This window comes from Cicer arietinum, chromosome 1 (assembly GCF_000331145.2).
Source record: "Cicer arietinum cultivar CDC Frontier isolate Library 1 chromosome 1, Cicar.CDCFrontier_v2.0, whole genome shotgun sequence".
Lineage (NCBI taxonomy): Eukaryota > Viridiplantae > Streptophyta > Magnoliopsida > Fabales > Fabaceae > Cicer > Cicer arietinum.
This window is the reverse complement of record NC_021160.2, coordinates 31,609,344-31,621,120: the sequence shown is the minus strand read 5'-3', so window position 1 is coordinate 31,621,120 and position 11,777 is coordinate 31,609,344. Positions and strand designations below refer to the sequence as shown.

General features: G+C 30.9%; 1 long non-coding RNA gene across 2 annotated transcripts; it reads left to right on the top strand.

Annotated features, from left to right (window-relative positions):
* Positions 1 to 425: 425 nt before the first annotated feature.
* On the top strand, positions 426 to 7,688 carry LOC113784869 (uncharacterized). Of its 2 annotated transcripts, none has more exons than XR_003471005.2 (4): positions 426 to 696; positions 2,133 to 2,236; positions 2,855 to 2,923; positions 7,342 to 7,688. It is a non-coding gene; the product is annotated as an uncharacterized lncRNA (long non-coding RNA). The 2 variants fall into 2 exon arrangements; XR_012162362.1 differs by lacking the exon at positions 7,342 to 7,688 and adding an exon at positions 3,073 to 3,315 and having other exon boundaries at positions 2,855 to 3,042.
* Positions 7,689 to 11,777: the final 4,089 nt, after the last annotated feature.

Below are 11,777 nucleotides of genomic sequence, written 5' to 3'. Positions count from 1 at the left end.
AATAATACAAATCTTTTAAAAAATAAATAAAATTATAGTAATAAAATCAAATAAAATACATAAAACTGGAGAAAATAATGCAGTTGAATAAATATGCCAAAACAAATACCGTGTTATATTATTTTAACAACTCATCTTATTTTGTAGATAAATTTATATTATTTTAATCACTCTCTCCCATTTTGTAGATAACTTAGCAACTTAATTCTATTTTGTTAACAACTTCCTTATATTTTTTTTCTCCAGATCTAATAAATAAAAATAATTATATTATCCTAGTACAATTAAACCTTCTTACATTGGCAATTTTAGATCGGCTAATGTACACCCAATATAATAAAAAAGACAGTAACAAATTTGTTATTATCATAAACTTTGTTAAATTTCTCGTTTTAAACCGTTATAAAGAAGCATTTTAAATAAAACACTTTCCCTAAATTAACCACAAAACTAGAAAAATGTGCGAACTCTTCTGCCTTCGCCTTCACCTTAGTGAACCAACTTCCTGAAACACATTCACATTCAACTTCGCAAGCCCTAAATTTTGCTTTCACTCCCTCCTTCATAGGCGAACTCTTCAGCGCCGACGACGATAAGTTTGGATTTTTCTGCTTCCGCACCGGCGGCGATTTTCTTTATCTTCCCCTTCCATCTGTCGAGAAGCATTGCCGTCGATTTCTTGTTTCTCCCAAACATGTTCGTTCCTTTCTCTAGTAATTTTCTAATAATTCTTGTTTCTTATTTAGCAATTTTAGCAGTATGATTTTGCTATTGATTTTGTTATGGATTTTGATAATTTTGTTATTGATTTTGCTGTATGATTTTGCCATATAAATGTTTTACTCCCAAATCTATGAAAACAGGAGTCATATCCTTTCTTCTTTCAGTTTTTTCAATCTACAGTTATACATTCAAATATATTTTGGTTGAGAAAACAACTCTAATTTTTGGATTTTATATTGTTGTTAGGTTTTTGTTCTCTTTCAAGTTTTTATTATTCATTGAGAACGTGTTAGACATGAGATTGCTATTTTGTAGTTATGAACGAATTTGCTGATTTTGCTAAAAATATGTAAGCAATGTTTTAATTTATTGAAGTCCCTAAAAACATGTAAGCTAATTTTGCTGATTTTGATCATGTATCGCATTGTTAATTGCTTGATTATGTATTTTCCATTGATAATGGTTTGACAATGTATTAGATCGAGTGAATTTTGTTTTGATTTTATATTTATTATTATTATAAGTTGTAAGATGAATTTTTTCAAAGTAACTAGCTAGAACTTACTTTCCCAGAAATTTGCACTGGTGTTATTCTCTTCATCTGTTAGTCTCTTTTTCTCTATTTAGTGTTCTTATTACTTATTTGTTGGTATTTGGTGTTGTCTTGTACTTGTGTTATTTAAAGGCTGAAGAGTGTTTAGTGCTGGTGTTGTCTCTTCTGTTATTCTAACTTGCACAGGTGTTTGGTGATGTCTTGTACTGGTCTTATTACATATTCTCTTTTTCTTTTTCTCTGTTTAGTGTTCTTATTACATAATTTGTTATGACTTTAGTTGAGATATTAATTTATGAGTTGTATATGACCTCTCTAAGAACATTGAATTTAAGTTTAATTAAGTGATAATTTTGATTTAATGAATTTCACCCTTATTCACACTATGCTTATATTCTTTTACTATTCAGATCTAGTGTTGTTTGTGTAATTGAGCTAATCTATATGATTTTTATTTATGACATGAAATGTGAAAGTGTAATCTGCTTGCAAATTTGTGACATTTGGAACTTTAATTTTATGGATCTGCATTTTTCTAGGCTATTATCATAATAATATCTGATAGTAAGGTTTTTGGGGATTTTATATTCAATTAGCATTTTAGTTACTTAACCAATTGCTGTTTAATCTATTCATGTTGATAACATATAGAACCTTACTCTATAAATTGTCATGAATTAAGCTCTTTTTAGTTTTCTTCTTCTCTGTTATTATGAGATTTCATGTATTTTCACACACACCACATTATAGTTTAATTTGTTATAGGACCAATATGGTGTATATTTTATTTTTTATTTTTTCTGTATGTTCATTTTGTTTATTCTGCAGAGCCTTAATATTTTGTTGGTGATTGTAGGGTGAGCCAGGGTTTCACTTATTTAGATTTCTTATGTGCCTAGGTGCAACTGCTGCAAGAGCTTTCAAATATGTCCTTTAGAGCATTTTTCTTTCTTTTGAAGGGTAAAATATTTTCCACTATATCTATTGTCAAATATGTTTAGGTTTAATATCCCTCAAGTATATGGATTCAGTTAAATATGAGTACTAGTAGGGATTTAGTTATATATGAGTACTAGTAGGGATTTAGTTATATACGAGTACTGATAGATATTTAGTTATATATGATTATTAATAGGGATTTAGTTATATATGAGTACTGATAGAGATTTAGTTATATATGAGTACTATTAGGATTTAGTTATATATGAGTACTCTACTTTCATTTGAAAATTATAGCCTTCTAAACTTTGCCTTTTTACATAGCTTGGTACATGTATCCTACATTGTAAATTTGAGTTTTACTATCAAATTGACCATGATTTTTTCTATACAACTTGTGTTCAGTATTTAAATATGTTATAACAACAAATCAACTTATTCTTACTAAGATTAACAAGTTTGATACTCAATAACTCTTAGTTTGGTGCTAAAACAAGTATTTAAGTATGTTTCTGCATACTCATCTATGGTTTAAGTTATGATAAATGGTTTAAGTTATTTTAAAATATTGATAAGAACTTATCAAATAAATTAAATTATTAAATTTTATTTTAATTGATGTTAGTTAACATATTGTAGGATTGACTGAAACAAAATCAACATGTTGCTGAATTGGAAAGTTCAATGGAGAAGGTCTATGCTTGAAAGGTCTGCAATACCTTAACCTTTGTTTGAATCTTGATAATCACTTGTTTTGGGATTGGTTTCATCCAATTGAATATGTTTCACAGTTGGTAGATGAGATCCTATTTACATGAGGGAAAGTTGTTACTTCACTATTTACATGCCGTACATAGTATGTGATCCCAAAAAAATTTAGTTAGCTAATTTGTTGATTTAGGTTGACCGAGACTGTAAGGGATAATGTCCAATTACTTCAAATTAAAGGAAAATAATCAGACAACTATTTTCATATGCTTGATGAGAATAACTATCAAGCATAAAATGAAATACATATCGATGATATAGAAACATCTCATTTTTGTCTGGGTGTAGTACATTAGTAATAATAAGATTTGTTCATCATTATATTTCTTGTATTCGTATTTTAATATTTTTTGTTTTGCTTAGTAAAAGAAAAATATACCATTAGCATGTGACATCATGAGGTTAATTTTTAACTAGTATGATAATTTCTTGATGGAGATTAATGTGGAACTTAGTGTGAATGCTCTAGCAGCTGGAAGGATTGCAGGCATTGATCCTTTAGAATAGATAAACCGAAGATGCATTCACATTGTCAAAAGTATACGGTTGACCATGGTGGGTGTGCCCTGTGTGGGTAATGCCCTATTATTTTCATGTCGTTATTGACACATTTTTTATGCTATAGTTTGTGACATATATATGTACTTGATTCTTGTATTGTTTCTTTAGTAATGTTTGATATCATGTACAAATGTCATGATTTCGTTAAATTATTTGGTCCTTGGACAATAATTATTTGTGATCAAGTATTGCTTTATTTGTATTATTATATATTGCCAAGCCTAAATTTGGTCCTCGATTATCTATCTATAATTGATTAGCATACTACAAAAGATGCATGCTATACTATATGCATTTGAAATCCTAATTATAGTTCTGGTTGTTTTACATAGGCGTTTTTAATTTATTTTTTGGGTTTATGTAAGACCCATAGTTTTTAAATCCTAAATTATGCAATTTTAGGGTATTTTGTGTGGAATTTCTTAGGCTGTTAGCCCAGTTTTTGGTATTGAGTGAGTTAAATGCCAAAAATATATTTTTGGAATTTGGATTAAAATTAATGGTCGGAAAATAATTTACTTCCGTTACGAAGGATTTAATACCGGATAATTTTGTTAAAAATATCTCGGGTTGCTGAAAATTGTACCGGACAATTGAGTTGCGACGAGAGTAGATATTTTTATTAAATTAGACTTAGAGGGGAATGAAATGATGGGGGTAAGAGTTGTTAGATTATTGTTGGTTTTGTTTTAATTATAATATATTAATATATATATATATATAGGAGAAAAGGAAATAGAAAGAAAAGAAAAACAAAGGAAAGAAAGAGAAAGGAAAGAAAACAAGAAAACTTCTTCCTCTCCCTCCCTGCGCGCGCGAGAACCCTTCTTCTTCCTTCTTCCTTTTCGTTTTCTTTGCTTCCTTTAAGTTCGAGAATTGAAACCCAAGGCTAGTGGGTGAGAAAGATCAAGTTCTCAACTCCTTTCTTCTTCTCGGATTCGAAAACGGTGTTAGGGAGTTCAAAACCGTCAAACACAAACCTCCCCGTTTCATCTAGATCTAAGCTTCGTTTTGCGAAGAGATAGAAGGGAAAATTGTTCACTACCACGCTACGGTGTTAGGGAACCAACTTAGAGGCGACGTTGCGACCAAAGATTTTTACCGGATTTACTCGCGGTACGGTAATCGAACGTAAAAGCTAACGTTAAGGTAATGGCTCCTTCTAAACTTCTAGTTTGCATTTAGGGACTTATATGTGGTTGTGTGCAAAGGAATTTGTTAGGGTTGAAGTGTTGATTTGGGGGGAAATGAATCTAAGGCTTTATGGGTAAAATCTTAGAGTTAGGTTTTGGTTATATTGATGAATGTTTCGTGGAAAATGAATTTAAACTCATTTATGTATGATTTTGAGTAAATGAAACTTGTTGTGTTTGAGTGGTGGATTGTGTTGATTTGTGTTCGTCGTATTTGACGTGTTCTTAATTAATACTGATGAAATTTGATATGTGTATGGTTGGATTTTGTGGAGAAATGAATTGATGTGTTTTGGTGTGGATCGTGGATTGAATTTGATAATATGTTTGAGTTTGTTTTGTGTGGAATTTGAAAACCATTAGAGTTAAACGAGTATTAAGAATGGAGAATCTCTTAATGTCTACGTTTACTTAATGTTGTCGTGAAAATCGTTTAAGTTAAACGAGTATTAAGAATGGGGAATCTCTTAATGTCTACGTTAACTTAATGTGGTCGTGAAAATCGTTTAAGTTAAACGAGTATTAAGAATGGGGAATCTCTTAATGTCTACGTTAACTTAATGTGGTCGTGAAAATCGTTTAAGTTAAACGAGTATTAAGAATGGGGAATCTCTTAATGTCTACGTTAACTTAATGTGGTCGTGAAAATCGTTTAAGTTAAACGAGTATTAAAAATGGGGAATCTCTTAATGTCTTGTTTACTTAATGTTTGTTTTGAAAATCGTTCAAGTTAAATGAGTATTAAGAATGAGGAATCTCTTAATGTCTTGTTTACTTAATGTTCGTTTTGGAAATCGTTTAAGTTAAAAGGGTATTCAGAATGAAGAATCTCTTAATATTTCTGTTTACTTAATGTTTGTTTTGAAAATCGTTTAAGTTAAATGAGTATTAAAAATGTGAAATCTCTTAATGTCTTGTTTACTTAATGTTCATTTTGGAAATCGTTTAAGTTAAAAGAGTATTAAGAATGAGAAATCTCTTAATATTTCTGTTTACTTAATGTTTCTTTTGAAAATCGTTTAAGTTAAAAGAGTATTAAGAATGAGGAATCTCTTAATATTTCTGTTTACTTAATGTTTGTTTTGAAAATCGTTTAAGTTAAAAGAGTATTAAGAATGGAGAATCTCTTAATATTTCTGTTTGCTTAATGTTTGTTGTGAAAATCGTTTAAGTTAAATGAATATTAAAAATGAGAAATCTTTTAATATCTGCATTTGCTTAATGATTGTTGTGGATGGAGTCAGTATATGCTCATGCATTTTCATTCTTTTTGTAAATCGTGCGGACCCGTGATAGGTGACACTTTGATAAATAGTACTTTGGCCTATGATAGGCGGTACATTTATGATTTACGTTTTTGTAAACCGTGCAGACCCGTGATAGGTGGCACCTCGATAAACGGTACGGGTCCATGATAGGCAGTACGTATATGATTTTCGCTTTTTTGTAAATTATGCAGACCCGTGATAGGTGACACTTTGGTAAATAGTACTTTGGCCTGTGATAGACAGTACATTTACAATTTACGTTCTTTTTAGTAAACCGTGCATACCCGTGATAGGTGTCACCTCAGTAAACGATACGGGCCCGTGATAGGCAGTACGTTTATGGTTTACGCTTTTTAGTAAATCGTGCAGATCCGTGATAGGTGGCACCTCGGTAATTGGTACTTTGGCCTGCGATAGGCGGTACAATTATGATTTACGACCCTTCGAGGAGGGTTTTGGTTTGGAATTCCGAGTCCATGCATTTTGACATATACGCATTGCATTAGGGTGCTTGGCACATGAGTCGTGTTTGAATCAAGTTATGTTTAAGTGTTATGTATTGTGATCGTGTGTTTGACTGATTGTAAAACTATTTCGAAACTCAAGTTGTCGTGGTAATTGTGTTGGAATTGCTAAGTGTTATGTATTGATTATCGTGCGTAAGTGTGATGGATTGTAAAACTATTTCGAAACCCAATTTGTCGTGGTGATCGCGTAGGAATTGCTAAGTGTTAAGATGTGGAATTGTGTATGAACGATTTTGAGTTAATTTATGTATTTTTGGAAGAATATGCAGGGAAATCGATTTCCCAATCGATTGAATGAGTTACAGGGACTTCCCTAATTTGACATAATCGATTTGCCAATCGATTTTATAATATGTTTTTCAAAACTATTTAAGAAATCGATTTGGAAATCGATTTGGCCATACAGGAATTCAACAAAACTGACAAAATCGATTTGGAAATCGATTGGCATTAAGTCAGTGGCTCAGCTATTCTGTCAATCGATTGTCCAATCGATTGAATTAAGCCCATAGTTCAAATTTCACTAAAAACCTTCAGGAAATCGATTTGGAAATCGATTGGCTTAGTAGAAATTCTTATCAATGTCTTAGTCAGTTATGTATTACTTGATGGATTGAGAACTTTATTTTGATTTCATTTTTAATTGCCAAGCATTATATGAATTTTTAGCATATGGAAAATCCTTTTAAGGTGCATGCTTCGTTGAAAGGTTATTTTGTGCATTTAAAAACTTAAATGTTATGTGTTAACTGTTAATTTCGGTTGGTGACCCTTTACAACTATTGTGGAAATCTGGGCTTTGCCCTCAGATGAGAGCCAAAACAATCTTACCGGTTTGTACCCTGTGGATGGGAATGTTGTGGGGAATGCCTGACTGGAGCTATGTTAGGAGGATCTTACGGGGCGCGTGGAGATCACTCAAGGTGTTTAGTTTGTTTTGGAGAATGATCAGATTAGGTTGACATAGAGAGATCATATGTCTTTCTTTTGAATTGTATTTGTTTTAAAATGGAAGACTGTACTTATACTAATATTGTCAGCTTGACATGTTATTTTCGATGGGTTACATGTACCAACTTTTGATGTGTAAATATTTTGGATTCATATTTTGAGAAACATTTCCGTTGCTTATAAATTATAATGACTCAATTATTTATCCAAAGGTATTGACTTATTTAATTCTCTGATTTATTTTAATTTCTTTTGAAAAAAAAATACACCATCGTTTTGAAAATTCAGGGTGTTATAGTTTAGGTTTAGGGTACTGTTTTGGACAGTTATGCTCTTATTTTACAACTTTGTCATGTCAAGACTGATGGTAAAGTACAAAAGAGAGTTGAGAAAGACAAGAGTTCAACAAAGTTGCTTGTGAAAAATGTTGCTTTTGTGGAGGATCTGAGACAATTGTTTAGCCCATTTGGCAAGGTAAATACTATTAAAATTGATCATTTGTTCCAATTGCTGGTAAACATTCATTCTTTCTCCTGTTCAAACTATGACCGATGAATCATGTATTTGTTACCAGTTATGACAACACAATATGAAGAACTTTTACTAACCTTCAATAGTGATCTTAAACACCAGTGGTTGATGCATCAAATAAATATGTTTACAATTATAGTTGAGTTGAATGAATTAAAATGGAAAGCAAATTATGACAATTTATTAATCAGTAACCTACTATAAAGCTTTTAGACTTCAACAACCACCATTCCTATACCCACTTGGTAGAAATAGGCGTGATTGTTTCGTTACTATATTTAGAGTTCCATTGGAAAATTATTTAGATATGAAGTCCGATTAATATCATTTATATTTTACATTGTGAAAATACGATACATACTAAATTAAGAGTTACACTTATTAAAATGGACCTGATGGCTCATTATATTATTTTGAAATTAGAATAATATGTTTGCCAATTGGTTTTAGTTGAAATTCATCTTAATGTACTATCCTATTTTGCTCATTCCAGCAAGAATATGTACATTTAGTTGTTTGGTGCACTTATTCAAATGTTTTCCTTTCACTCATGTCTGATGGATCAAAACCGTGCATATTAAAAGCTAAGGTTGCCAATGAAGTTTGGAAATCATATAGGCTTTTCTTTTGTAGAGTATTTACTCAACATGAGGCACAAAATGCTCTTACAACACTTTCAAGCACCCATTTATATGACAGACATTTGGTAAGTGAACCTAAGTTATGGATTTTTGAAATTTTATTCAGGCAATCCTTTAATTTCACCCCAATTTTTAGGTGGTGTCAATAATTTCTATTTACAGTGCAATATATTTGAGAAACAATGGTCCTTACTATTTTCAAGTGATAGATAGAGCGAAAGAAGGTGAGAGTTTGGAGGAAGGGCGGACTCGAACTGCTGCTTAATTCGATTCGATTCTGTCTATAATTAAATTAGTGTTATGGTTCTACTTATTTGTTGTGACAATGCTACGATTCAATTGATATTTAGTTGATTTATTAATTGCTATAATGAAGGAAGTATGAAATTTAATTAAATTTTGAATATGACTTGTTAGATTGGTTCAAATATAACCGATGTAATAAATCAATTTTGTATTTGACTTGTTAGATTGGTTCAAATTTAATCAATATAATAAATCAATTTTGAATTTTGACTTGTTACTTAACCGATATTTGTCATTTTAGGAACCAATGTTTACCTGCACTAGTATTAATAACATCAAACAAAATACATTAAATTTAAGAAAAAAAGGTACATCAAAATTAATGTGGTTGAATAGATGTGCCAAAACAAATAACGTCCTATATTATTTTATCTATTTTATGGTTTAATTGCAGTTTTAGTCCCTCTATTTTAGTTGAATCGCGAAAGTAGTCCCTCCATTTTGTTTTTCCCCAGTTTTAGTCCCCAAACAAAATTTTGGTCCAAAACTTGATGAAATTTCATTTTTTAAAGTCGTACTACACTATTTATGATCATAAATTTCAGGTATAATTGTTACAAATGAAATCTTGAGGCATGGTGGGACTTAAATAAATACAAAAAAAATGAAATTTCATCAAGTTTTGGACCAAAATTCTATTTGAGGGACCAAAACTGGGGAGAAACAAAATGGGGGGACTACTTTCGCGATTCAGCTAAAATAGAGGGACCAAAACTGCAATTAAGCCTATTTTATTTTGTTAACAACTCTCTCATATTTTGTAGATAAATTAGTTACTTAATTTTATTTTGTTAACAACCCTCTCCTATTTTGCAAATAAATTAGCAACTTAATTTTAGTTTGTTAACAATTCTCTCCTATTTTTACTCCGCATCTAATAAATAAAATAATAATAATTAATAATAATAATAAAATTATATTATATTAAAAAAATCAAACAAAATACATTAAATCAAAGAAAAAAAATCGAATTGAAGAAAAAAATACATTAAATTTAAATTAGTGATGTCCACCTAAATGACCTCTGATATTCAGTTCATAAAACTGAATCGAACTGTTTTATATATCGGTGAACCAGTTTATTACTTTGAACCAAACTGGCTTAACTTAGTGTTCTTATAGGCCAAATTTTACATAATTATCCTTAATTACTTTTAAAAAAATTCGATTCTAGTTTTTTCAAACTAAAAACTAGTTCGGTTCAATTTTTTCGAACTGAAAAACGACTCAATTCAATTTTTTCGAACTGAAAATCAGTTATGTTCGGTTCTTGTTTAAGAAAATCAGTTCGAAAACAATTTGATTCTCAATTTTTATAAATCATTTTAGTTCAAAAACAGGTCGGTTCTGTTCAGTTATGTAGTTTGGTTCAATTTTTGGTTTTTTTGAAGACCCTTACTTTGGACGAGTATTTTGCTAGAACTTAAAATCTTAAACTCTAAATACTTAGAAAAGTTGAGTTCTTGAGGTTTTTCTGCACAACTTTGGTTTTTAGGATTTTTTAGTTTGTTGTTCATTGTATATCTTATTTAGCCTTGAGTGGTATTTATAGGAAAAATGGAACTCTAAAATGTCCCTTGTGATTTCTATATCGTATCTTTAATCCAACTTGGTCAACAAATATTTCTTCCAAATATAGTTCTGAAATATATGTTTTGATAATATGACCATTAGCCAATTCCTTATTTGTGAATCTAATCTGAGCAATTCTTCTAGAAATATATTATGCGTATTTGTTCAGATTACAATTGCAAATTGATTAACTAGAGTATTTCTTCATACTCTTGATTGGATCTGGGCAGGAACAAAATTTGAGGTTGTTTTTTAACCTTCAGAAGTACGGATACAAGTCCAATTAAGTATGTTTCTCAATCTATTAGAGCCTTTAACATTCCATCATAGTTGTTGACTATTGTCCATCAGAATCATTGACTTGATTGTTGCAATCAGATGTTGTGATGCTTGAACAATCAGAGTTAGAGGTAGATGCAAAGTCGTGTGATTTAGAATTAGTGCATGGGCAACTTTACCTTTATTGCGTTATTAGAGTTAGTGCAACTTCAGAGTGTGTTGTTTACCAGAGCTAGCGCTCAAGAACAAGTTGCAGCCTTTAGAGTGTGTTGTGTAATAGAGGCAACACTTTGGAACGAGTTTCATTAGAAGCATGTTGAAGTTACTATTCCTCAGAGGCATGGAAAACTCCAAATATACGTTGAATTGTCAGACACAAAGAATTCTTCAGTGGCCTGCTGAATCCTCAGAGGCAAGGAATTCTTCAAAGGAAGACACACAAACTTATCGGAGGCATGCTAATCAGAAAGCATGCTTCAGTCTTTAGAGATAGACGTAACAAAACGCTGAACTACCAGAAACATGTTATAAGAGGTAGATGTACGAACTTTTCCAGCAAGTTGATTTGACTTATTTGATTTCATTTCCTCTGGTGAAATCCTTTGGTGTTTTCCTCTGATTTTTATGCTCTGATTTCTGCATACTTAATGAAGCCATTAGTCCAAATTTATTGTTCTCATAAAATACTTTTGATAACATCAAAATTATAAGTGGAAAACAAACTGGATTCCAACAATCTTCCCCCTTTTTTATGATAACAAAACTGTATTTTGATAACAATTTTTCTTTTATTACCTGACTCCCCTTGACTTAAGGCTCCCCTAAGTCTAAGTAACTTTTTCATTATCTTGCCACATTATTGTTCTCAAATGTCTTTCTCCTCCTTTTGAATCAGACAAAAAGACTTGAAGTGAACCCTTTTTTGTTGTTGGTATTTGCCCTATTTTTTTTAATAGAATGAACAT